Below are 13,369 nucleotides of genomic sequence, written 5' to 3' on the forward strand. Positions count from 1 at the left end.
CATTCAGTTACATTGAGCAGCCTGCCAGAAAGCAGTTCCATCCTAAAGTGCTGGCTCTTTCTGAAAGCACATGACCAGGCTATTGACCTGAGATGGCTGCCTACACACTAATATTATAAATTTAAAAAAATACATTTGCTGGTTCAGCAATGACATTTTATATTGTAGAGTGAATTATTTGCAGTGTAAACAGTTAAATTTAGAAATAAAAACGACACCATAAAAATTGTGACAGATAACGATTTAAAAGATGAAATATTAAAGATAAAACACCCATTTAATGCAGTTTGGTTAAAGGGAGTAGTTCACTTTCAGCATGATGTAAACAGAGAATAATTTAAAATCCACAAAACCAACAGAAAATAGTCTCAGAAAAAACTAGTAGTTTGGAATTACAGTGGCAATTGCGCTGTGCAACAGAACAAGAAAAATAAAGGGCAACTGCTGACTTCAATTTTGTTTGGACAGACTGGCTGCTGCATTACATTACATTACTACATTACTTGTCAGCAGACCAACAGCAGGCTGCCCATAGCTGGTTGTCATGTTGCACAGGAAAGCAACACAAGAGCCTGCCCTCGCTGGAGCTGTGGTATAAAAGCCACCAGAGTTTGTCTATTTCTGGGCAAGAAAAGATCTTGCTGATATATCTTTTAACAAAGGTTTCTCACTGCCCCTGCCTTCAGTTTACGTTCCTTACTCTGCTGCATTCTGTAATATCTGCCCAGACTCATTGTTGTGTCAGCACTTCCTCCCAGGAGCACGAGTGATGAAGTATGGAGTGCTCCATCCTGGGTATACAGTTGTACTGAGCTCCAGTAATAAGCCATTAACAAATCATTCTTGAAAGAGCTCAAATAGTTGGAATCAAAATGCACCCAGTAGCAATATTGAATATTGTGAGCAATTTCAAGGCTGTGTAAAAGTGTCCCTGGGAGCACCAATATACAATTTTATTTTTGAGCTGTTGGCATAACTGGCATTGAATATAAAACACAGATGGATATGGGGGTCTGATCATTTTTTTCAGATCATTTTTTTCTCTGCTTTAGCAATCATTACATGTTGATTTTGGGGACACAAACATGATGTTTTGATGTTAGTGTGCCTTGGCTGAGGACCCTTATTTACATGGCCTCCAGTACAACTTGCACTCAGAACATTATATACATAGTTTGTTCATGGAACCAAAGCTAAACTGCCATGGGGTGTACTGTGCTAATGATAGCCATCGTGACTGCAAACATTTTCTTTTTATCCATCAGGAGGTCATTCTGAATATGGGGCCCTACTGAGGTATTTGTCTAACTAACTAACTAATAGAGCCCACTACTGAAAGGAGGTGGTCCAGTGCGTAAATGTACAAACCTTGACCTGTGAAAAACAAAAGCATCAGGATATAGAATTAGCAGATAAGAAGAGGGTGAATGCCTTTTTGTTGTCTTGTATATCCAATTTTAGGGAGACTATGGTTTTATATCAGTAGCCTCCTTATTAGAGCAGCAGATTCTTGCCCATCTGGGTCTGTTAGGGCAGATACACATGGTAAGATTCTGGAGATTAGTCGCCCGGCGACTTTCATTCTAGCCAGCCAGCGATTTTCAATCTAGCCGGCAGGAAGGAAAGGGAAGGCAGTTCGGGGAGATTAGTCGCCATGAAGAATAGGAGATGTGTTGCCGGGCGACTAATCTCCCCGAATCTGACCGTGTGTCTCTGCCCTTAAATTGAGATTGAACTCTGAATCCCCTGTTCTAAAGTTTAACTGCATAAAGGTAAGATAAAGTAATAATGAAACTACTACCAGCTACTACTAAAAAGTAGATTAAAGAATTGCAGTACCTGCCACAGAAGTCTTTTACTGTTCTAATATACTGAAGGGATATGTGAGTGTAGTCCTGAATCCATAGCTGTATTCTTTCTCGGTGACTTGGATTGACCACTAAGAATATATCCCTGTTAAAACAAAAGTAGAGAGCATGAGGGGACAGGTGGACCATACACATGATGTACAAAGTGAAAAGCTTAAGCCCAGATTGTAATGAAAATACAGACCCACCAGGCTTCAGAAGCAGAGGTGCAAGGAATAGTACCCCCCTTATTACATTCATGCCATCTAATGCTGAATGATCCTCATAGCTGAAAGGAAGAAACGGAGTGTAAGTAGCCGGTGTAAGAAGATACCAGGACAAAGATACTGCCTGTGACCAGGATACTTACTTAACAATCTCTGGATCAAGTTGAGAGATATCAGATGAGTATATATAAGGGGGGTTACTGACCAGAACACCCACAGGACCCCGCACAAGGAGAGGATCTGGTGGATCTGTAAGAGTCACGAACGGCACCCTAAATCCAGAAGCTAAGCTAAGCTCTTGGCTAATCGGATGCTGCCAGGTCTTATTTGAGAGAGGAGCAAAGCTAACGATTCTGGACGAGCAAAGGGGCACGATCGTCTCACCAGAATGGAGGAACTCCACTTGAACAGGCAGGCTGGGCCAGCACATGCAGAGATTAGTCAGACAGGCCGGAATCAGGGTTGGAGAGCGTAGAATAGTCAGTGGACAGGCAAAGGTCAGATTGGAGAGGTCAGAGTAGTCACAGGCAGGCTAGGATCAGGATTGGAGAGATCAGAGTAGTCAAGAAGGCAAGCAAGGATCAGAAACAGTAGTTCAATCAGGAATCACAAAGATTAAACACCCAGGAACTCTACTAATAGAACCTAATAACGGGCAATGTGTTAAACTACAAAGCCCCTTTAAATAGTTTTAATTTCGCGGCGTTGCATGCCGGCGCATAAACCTGGAAGCGCACGCCCACACACACCATAAGGAAACCAGCACTGGAAGGGAAAGGACACATGCGGAGGCGTCCCCGCTAGAAACATGGCGGGGGACCCCGCCGCCCACTAGACCACCTCGGAGAGTCACTGGACCACCAGGGTAAAGTTTATTCCTTACAGAGACCTTTTGGTAATGCTGGAGTGCCCTATATATCAATTAATATGGAAATAGAAGGAGAACAAAGTCATTTTGTATAGTGGGAAGAACATGGTGGAGAAGAGCAAGGACACTAAAAAGGAACAGGGGAAAGTTTTACCTGCTAAAATATCAAGAAGCAGAATTTGGATTTGGTTTTGAAGACCTAGACTAAAGAAAGAAATGAAAGAGTTAGGCTTCAGCAAACATTTTCAAAATTTTCTATACCAATTTCTTTTCTATACCAATTTTCTTTTCTATACCAATTTCCTCCCTAGAATTCTCCAGGAATTTCTTAAGCCTCTGCCTGGAACTCCTTTCTTATTGCATTATCACACCTTGTGCCTACGACGCTTCCTATTGCTCAATAAACAATATTCTGCTATTTCATACAACTACTTACTATCGATTGGATTCTTGTGTTTATTGCTCCATGAAAACCACTTCCTCTGTTCTGTACCAGACCTTTTATTTCTCCATATGGTTCATTCTTAGAAGTACTTAACTTGATCCACAGAAATGGTTCCTAGAACTCCTTCACATCTGCATTCCTCTCACCAAGAATATTGCCACATGCTGCTCATTAACAGATTGTACTCCCCCCTACACCTCTCACTGCTGGTTAGTTACTTTCGCAGGCTACACTTTTTTATGGTAAATAACTTATTTTGTGGGGAGAGTAGGAAACCCTTAGTAATAAAAAAAAAATAATTAGAGAGGCTTTTTCAGTGTAAAAAAAGCAAAAAGCATGTCTCCTCCCTTAGAAAAAACAGACAGGCAAAGCTAGGACCTTCACATAAGAAGGGGCAGTGATTTACAGTCTATAATATTGTGAAATTAAAGCTCAACTTGGAAGTTTTTGCAATCATTTCATTAATGAAGGCACACTGTGGTATGAAAGCACATCAAGTTTGCTTGTAGGTGTAACACCAGTTTAGATTTGAAGGCATAAACACATACTTGGGGAAACAAACTGCTCTAAATTATAGGGCAGATGATCAGGTTGATGATTTCCATCCCCAAGTAGAGATATAAAATATATATGTCAACATACATATTCTAAACAAATATTGTGTTTCTAACAGGGATGCACCGAATCCAGGATTCGGTCGAATCCAAGCCTTTTTCAGCAGAATTTGGATTCGGGCAAATCCAAGATACTAGCTGAACTGTTCAGATTCAGTTTGGCCAGGGTCTTGTCAGCATTTTTTGGCATGACATACAATGCAAAAGCAAATCACTAAGAAATATCTGTGAGACAATTGCATGAGATTCTACTTAGTCGGATAATGGAGCCCTGAGTAAATATACTGTCTCAGATTTTTCCTTGGAAAAAACCCTCTTTGCCATAAGCTTTGGACATTTTTTCTTAAATCTGTCCTTATTGCTGCTTCTAGACTTAAAAACATACTGCTGTAGTATACACATATACATACAGACACATGTTCTCATGTCCATATCACCATTTCATTTTCCAACATGCTGGGAAGTAATGACAGGGTGCGGGCAGGTGCAATAATACAGTATGCCATAGTCTTTGTGCTGATCTATATTTTTTTTTTTTAAATATATATATATATATATATATATATATATATATATTATATATATATATACACACACATACATACATATATATATATATATATATATTAATATATATATATACATATATATATAGTTTTTGAATAATAGGCTTTCTTCTTCTGACTCTTTCCAGCTTTCAAATGGGGGTCATCTAAACCCCATCTAAAAAACAAATGCTCGATAAAATTTGGGGCTTGTGGAATGACATTGACCCGACCCCTCTAAGTCTTAACCAAGTCCATCTCGTATTATGAAATCCTTCATGGTTGGCTATCCTACATATCCTCGAGGGTCCCAACCTAGCCTTCAGATGTAAAGTTCACCTGAGTTTGATAGTGTCCATCTCAACTGCTCAATCACTGTATTGTGTTATGCTTGGTGATAGCCTGTGCCATATTTTCATCCTGCCAAACTTGTACAGTTTAGTTTGCGAGTGTACTTATTTGTTGTATGTATGATTGATGTGTGTTTAAAAATAAGAAATTAAACTTACCTTTAAAAAAAAAAAAAAAAAAAAATGCTCTGTAAGGCTACAAATTTTCATCTTTCTCTTCAGGCCCTCTCCTATTTATATTGCAGTCTCTTGTTCAAATCAAAGTATGGTTGCTAGGGTAAATGTTGAAATTACAAACTAGAGAGCTGCTGAATAAAAAGCTAAAAATATCAATATCTCTACATCATGGTAAAAATCTATTTAAAAGTATACAGCCCTTTTTTGTTTCACATGTTCTAACACTACTTGTGTTATACGGCTATTTCATACAATTATTTCCATATTTATTATTTTTTTCCAAAAATAATTAAATGTCATAAATGCTCTCATAATTAGTACATAGTACATTCATTGTTATACTTCTAATGCTCCATAAAACGTCAATGGCTCTACCATTGTTCCAGTCCCTCGGTCTAACTAACTGCGGCGCCCTCCACTCTGGGCTTAAAACATCAGCATCAGAGTGGTTAAATGGAGGTTGCATCACTAGTGCAATGAGCTCAATAGCGCTCTCTGCATGAGCAGAGCCGAATTTCCAGGTTAAACTTGGAAATTCTGCTCTTAAAGTTACCAGAAAAAGCTTTTTGCCACCCCTTTTAATTGGCCACTTGCTGCCATCTGAGGCAAGGTTCTCACCTTGCCTTATGGCAGAAGTGGCCATGCCAGGCAAAGAATCTGTGCTGGCCTCTACACATTTCTACTCACAGACACTGCTTTAGCCTGTGTGCAGACAGAAGGCGTGGATTTTGGTTAAAAAAATGAATAATCTTGTGTTTCTGTGCCAAAAGCTGCTCTGTGTATCTGTACCCAGGCTGAAGCAGTGTCTATGAGTGCAGAAACACAAACAATTGGAGACCAGGGGATCAGCTGATTCCTGGCATAGATGTATATGTAGGGTAAGAATCAGCACAGTGTGGCACTACCCTTATAGCTCAGGACAAACTTCCCTTTCCAAAGGTCATGTACCGTTCTAACTAATAAAAAAAAAACAGATGATATCAACTCTCTCTATATTACTCCAGAAAATACTATGATATCCCTATAGCTTAGGTTTCCAAACTGAGGAGCTAAAATCAGTGAATGTGGGCCCAGCCCAGTAGCGTAACTACAGAGGAAGCAGGCCCTGCAGCTGCAGGGGGGCCCAAAAAGTATAGGGCCCCATGAGGCCCTAATTCAATAAATATTAATAAAACTGGTCAATCTATAGACATTTTGGGGGCCTCAGAAATAATTTGCTGTGGGACCCAGTAATTCCTACTTACACCACTGGCCCAGTCTTAAGGCTAGTTAGCTTTGCAGTCCTGGATATTCTTGGAGCTATAGCATGATGACTGTTACAACTATATATATCTGTAACCTTCTCATATATCTATATCCTTTTTATAAGGAGCTGAGCAGATACCAGCCTTCATGTGGGGCCAAAAAAGTCTAAAAAGCTCTGCTCTGGGGATTCCTTTTGAATTTCCCCATGTACAGAGCACTTCTGAATATCTGAGAAGGGGCTTCATAAGGAACACAAAATTGCCAAATCCTTGGTGAAAGATTCTGCCGAATACCGAACCAAATCTGAATCCTAATTTGCTTATGCAAATAAGGGTCAGGAAAGGAAAAAATTATTATTTTGTGATGAAAAGGCACGTGATTTCCCTTTAAACCTAGGACATATGAGCTGTCTTCCCAGACAGGACCAACAAGAGTCTGTCATTTCTATTGTGATTTCATCTTTCTTCACGTTAAAAAAAGGGGCTCAGCTCCCATATATAGAGTTCACCCACGCCTTGTTACCTAAGGCAGCCTCCGTAGTAATGACAAAGACACAGCCCCTAAACCACATCCCACATCCCACCTGCAGAGAACTGCAACCTTCTGCTTCTTCCAGGACAAGGAAAACCAGTTTCTGAAACAAAATGTTAGTTTAATATTATGTAGGTAGGATTATATATCTTTGGCCTTGTAACTGATAGAAAAAGTGGCTATGAATATGTGTGTGTGTGTGCCCTAAAAGTATGGCTTGGTGTGCATTATTTCTGTGTTAAAGAGAACACATAGCTGCCATATTTTTCCTTTCAGGGCTTTTACAATGGTTTCAAATCAAGGCTCATATTCAGCTGATCATTTTCTTTTGAATTATCCTCAACACCCACTGAACCTTGCTATAACTTCAACAGCCAATCTCACTAAATATTTACTGCCCCATTTCTAAACTGTTTACATACACCAAGGAGATGTTTTTATACCTCTGCCTCAGACCTTGGAATGAATACCGGTGGTCTCATTTATAAGGTTATATCCAAGAAATCCCACTCTCCAATAACATACTGAATAGGGACACTAAATAGAAAGAAAATGGACCAACAGTGTTATAAATGAATGCATATGTTTGTAATGTCATTCTTCGAAATAAGCAATATTTGTATATTCCATTCCCCGTGCTGATGGCTCAGGTAATGTGCACCTGGGTTCCCTATGAATCTACATTAAAACATTAACATTAGGAAATTGTGCCAAGCAAGCACTGCTTCAGGGTACATACCATAAGATGTTTTAACTTGCTTCTTACATATGGTACTTAAAGGATTCTGATAATTACACTGAATGCAGGAGAAATTGATATTATCCAATTGCAGATTGATTTGCACTTCCTTGGGTACAGACCCACAGGGTACACTGACGTCAATCAACACACATTTTTGTGTGGGTGCATGAAAATTTATTGCACGCCCAAACAAGTTAAATTGCTTACCCAAATAAGCCTCCCTGCAGAATGGATACCTACCTTTACAACAAAACCTTCTACTATGGGGGAATTTATATGTCACTGCCACTTCATATTCCCACTGGACTTAAGTGATGAATTTATACTATGCTACTGTGAAAGACATGTTTGCTTTAACAGGGACACAGAAGAGTTAATTTAATTTGGCTTCAGAAAAAATGTGAGGCTCATTTACTAACACTGGGCAAAACTGCCTTAGTGCAGTACCCATAGCAACCAATCAGACATTATCTTTGTAGAATCTGCTCCAGGTAGAAAACTGAAAGCAAATAGCTGATTGCTATGCTATGGGTTACTACACTGATGAAATTTTGCCCAGTGTTAGGGCTCTTACTGACGAGCGGTTGAAGCTGCGCTCCCCTGCGTTCCGTTTTTCTGCGTTCAGCCACAGGGGAGCGCAGGAATAGACGCATTACGTTTTTTCCAATGGGGCTGTACTTACACAGGCGCTGAACGCAGGTTGAGACTTTTTCCTGCATTCGGTGCCTACACGCGCCTGTGAGAGTACAGACCCATTGGGAAAAATGTAATGCGTCTATTCCTGCGCTCTCCTGCAGCTGAACGCAGAAAAACGGAATGCAGGGGAGCACAGCTTCAACCGCTCGTCAGTAAGAGCCATTAGCCCCACAAGTGATGTTCATGCTTTGACAGATGTTTTTCCATAATTCTATGCATAATGAAACAGCAGTGTGCTAAATTACTCTAATGGTGACTGCAGTACACAGGAACAGCCAACAGTCCTCCCCGACTGCCTGCCTGATAGATATCTGGTTGAAAATCAGCATATCTGTCAGGCAGGTTTAAAAACCCCATTGGATGGGAACTGCATCAGCACACTGATGTGATCGGTGTATGGTCAGCTTTGGGAACTGCATAATTTAGGAAACACAAGTTCAAAGTTACTATCAAGTGTTGTGTAGTTAGTTGTCACTCTGTAGTTGAGTCATTTGGCTGCTCTGCAGTGGATTCTTTCCCTACCTCTTTATGCGTTGCTGGGCCATGCTCTCTATGTGCCTTAGTTGAGTTACAGAGACAGAAGAATGAGCTACTGAAGAAGGGAGACTTGGGAACTGCAAGAAAAAGAGTAAATGCGACCCATTAACTATGTACAAAGAAACACTGCTTACGAAGCATTACAGGAGAGAACATAGGAATCATGGAACACATCTAAACATTGAAGGGGTATATAGTAGAAGTACCAGCCCTGGATTACAAAAGCTGAATAACAATACACATTGCAGAAGATTTCTCCAATCCCTTCCCTTATTACTTGGTTGACCTTCAGACTGGATGAGGCCCACAACATGCTCAGTGTGCTTTGGAGCAGATACAGGTCTTAAACGTCTAAATGATAGCATTGTCATATATATATATATATATATAATATATATATATATATATATATATATATATATATATATATAATATATATATACTTGATACATGACATTTGTCTTACATCAAACAGATAAGGCTTTCATTCATACAGAAATGAGCATCCTAAAACCACACGCTGTCCGTCAGACCACTCGCCAGCTTTGATGCATTTTACAGAATTATGAAGCAATGCAACTTTATATCACTAGCCTTGCTGCATGCTGTGTCGGACTGGCCCACCAGGATACCAGGAAAACTCTCGGTGGGCCCAGGAGTCAGTGGGCCCTCATGCTGCTAAATATTTGGCCTTTTTCATGACCATTTCCTATTTCTATGAGAACAAAGAGGCTAAACAGATGGAATAATAGACTATATAGTATGTAAAGAAAACAGAATAGGCAAATAGAGGTTGAGTGAGGAGAGGAAGAATAATAGCGCTGAGAGTGGGCCCCTGGCCTAAGTTTTTTGGGTCTAGGTTTTGGGGTGGGCCCCTGGTGTCCCAGTCCGACACTTGCTGCATGTGTATTTTATGAGTATTTGTTTCAGTTTAAAACCAAATATCTTGCAAGACACACACACACAAAACCCATGGTTAATTATTGATTAACCCAGTTGTATGAACAAAGAATAAGGTCTGCATCATTCATCAGAACTGACTGGTAATCAGCTCAGATAAGTATATTCATTAACCAAGCTCCTTTGAGGCTTCTTTTGTATTGCTCTTCTGTCTACGGAGACCCTGTCCTATTTTTCATTCTGACTACCAAGCCAGTGCTTGGTTTCTATGGCATCTGGGACTCCAATCACATAGCACTTCAGTGGTGATACTGGTGATTGGAAGGACAAAAGATTAATCAAACAAACACCCTGAAGAAAATGGAATCTTTAGGTGGCCAAACCGGGTTTCTTTAGACCAATCTTGCAGTTCATCTGCCTGTGTATGGGGCTCTCAGAGAGGTCCTCTCGACTGATATCTGGATGTTGATCTGGCAGGTTTGATTTTCCTGCTGGATCAAGGACCACATCAATTACTTGATGCAGTCCTCACTCTGATGGCTCCTATTCCCACTCTTCTGATCTGATTGTTTGGCCCTAGGGCCAATGATGATAATTTATCTTCACCCTAATAGTAACATCAAATGAGATCTCAAGGATGACCAAAGTTGCTCATCATCTCAATTACAACATAGGGTTAGTTATCATTTCTGCACTAATGGGAACAAAATTGAAGATTTACAGTAGTTGTAAGGACAATGGTGCATGAGTCAAGTGCAGCTGTTTCACTTCCCATGTGATTTCCAGCTCTGCAGGCAGGCAACAAAACTCTCAAACTGAAGCTCAATTGTCTGAATGGTAATGATTCAGAAAGTCTCACTGCTGAGTTTCTGAGCTATAATTGCCAGACCTGCACTGTAGAGTCCAGACTATTACCATGCAGTTCAATGGAAGGGTAATTTTCGAGCATCTTGCCATCAACCTGCCAAGCTTGAAATTTTGGGGAGTCAAAAAGAGGGAGAGACAGCAGTAGAGTAGGTAGTACATCTCACCCCCGTCTCTCCAAGAGGTAGCAGACAGCAATGAATAAATCTGGGACTATTCCCAAAAGAAAGCAGGATAAGATAGTGCAGAATAAAGATTGCCAGTGATTTTAAAATATGGCAACCCCAGTGATATGCATTTTAAACATCGCCATTATGTATGATCGGTTTGTTTTATATGATAGGTTTATTTAATCGCACTGCACCCTGTATATGCCCACAGTACATTTACAAAAGAAACATGAGCATAAGTAATAAATACAGAGCAAATCTACAAAGCTTTGTAAAGTACAAATACATATAACCGGTAGAAACAAAGCTGGCATTTTTTTAAATATTAGGCCCTAGCAACACAGATAAAGGATATACGTGCTGAAATTAGCCAATAATTGCTACTCTTGTGCAGTCTTTCTCTACCTCTCTCTGTCTTTATGTGTTCTGTATATACAGAGTGTGAACATGAAAAGTACTATTCCTTTGGGGTAGCGGCCTTCATTTTGCTATAGATTGTTGCTGTGTTCATGGCAAAATATAATCAACCTATCTTGGCTATCTGTGCGCAGGAGCAGTGCATACCCACATGAATGAATGTACTATGCTTTAACTGCCTTTAATGCATCTAATGCATTCATTTTGCCATCTTGTGGTCAAACCAGACCATCACATCAACCCATACATACAGTATAATCTAAATGTTCCATCCCTTGATTTTAAGTCATTCAACATTTATATCATTTTTGTTGTCCCACCTGTATATTATGCATAAAACATTTCCCTGCTTTGACATTTTTCCAGGATTTTACTCTATATTTTTCTCATCCCCTGAAAAACGTAAAATGGCGGTTCTACTGTAGATTACATACATTTCAGGAGCATGATCTGAGTATTAAAAGAAAATCTGTCAAGTATTGCAGAATTAGCAAGGGCGATTCTCCCATTAAAGCCGTGTGAGGCGTTTGTGATGCTGCCTCTCCGTTGCCCCCAACATTTACTTTACAGGCAGGGGTCCAGGGGGATGCATGGCTAGAGCCATAAAGTTACCAGGAGAGGTTTTTTTTTCCCGACCCTGGTAACTTCTGGGGTTCTCACCTTGCCTCATGGCAATTAGAAGAGCAGTCACCAGCGCCAGGTAGAATGTAAATAAGCAGCGGGATGACACTCGGAACGCTTCGTTTTCTGAAGTCACCTCATGAGGATACTTTTCGCGACTTCGTAAAGACGAAGCGATCCAAGTGCCATCCCACCGGAGATTTACATTCTAGCCGGCGGGAAGGCATTTTGGGGAGATTAGTTGCCCTTAGAAGAAGCGATTTGTCGCTGGGTGACTAATCTCCCGAAATAGCAGCGTCTCTGCCATAATCAGGAACTAGTAAGAAAGAGGCATCCTTTACTGAAGATGGTGCAGATTGGATTGCTGTTCCTTCCACTGGCAGAGGGAACACCACATGACTAGGGTTGCCACCTGGCCGGTAAAAATGATGGTTGATCCCAATGTTATTAATAGGGAAAAAAGATAAATATGTAGGAAGGCTGGTATTTTTTTCCAGAAAAGGTGGCAACCCTACACATGACTAGCTTTTGAGCTGACATATTTTATCCAGGTGAAAGGCATCTGTGGCTTGAATGGAATATATATATATATATATATATATATATATATATATATATATATATATATATATATATATATATATATATATATATATATATATATATATATACACACATACCTCCCAACATTTTGGAAGTAAAAAGAGGGACAAAAAAAAATTTCCCGCACGTAGCACAGCAATTTGGTTGACCACACCCCTTTCTGTGGCCACACCCCCTAATTACCATGTTTGTTTTACAAAATTTGACAGGTTATGAAAGTTTGAAAATATTTCTCCTTATCTAAACTGTGTTTTTATGTCTCAAAATTGTTACAAAGTATCTTATTTGCACCTGTTAGCTGTTCTGGGCTCTCTGCTAAAAGCCAATTAAGTGAGAAACTTTGTTTCTTTTTCTGGCTGTTCAGTGCATAGAAAAGAGGGACTTTCCAGTACAAATGAGGGACTGCGGGTTGAGCTGTCAAAAGAGTGACTGTCCCTCCGAAAAAGGGACAGTTGGGAGGTATATAATACACAAAAGCTATGAATATCCTGTAAATTATATCCTTATAAACGGTGAGTTCTGATGTCATCAGTTATAAACGGTGAGTTCTGATGTCATTTCTGTCACATGACTCACCGAAACTTGTGTATTATAATAAATAAAGTACCCCCAGTTGTAAAATATGAGGATATTAGAAGTTACCTCGGAGTTTCCTGACCTGTATAAAAACACTCGGCCTTCGGCCTCGTGTTTTTATATGGTCATGAAACTCCTCGGTAACTTATAATATCCTTATATTTTACAAAAGGGGGTACTTTATTCACTATATATATATATATATATATATATATATATATATATATATATATATATATATATATATATATATATATATATATATGAGCACTACACAAAGCTGCCATAGCCTGCCTGTCTGATAAAACACTGGCCTAGCACTTCACCCCTCCTCTGTCTACTCCCTGTTCTTTTAGCCCTCACATCTGTCTGTGCAACGCTGAATGTTGCCCTT

This window comes from Xenopus laevis, chromosome 4S, assembly GCF_017654675.1.
Source record: "Xenopus laevis strain J_2021 chromosome 4S, Xenopus_laevis_v10.1, whole genome shotgun sequence".
Classification (NCBI taxonomy): domain Eukaryota; kingdom Metazoa; phylum Chordata; class Amphibia; order Anura; family Pipidae; genus Xenopus; species Xenopus laevis.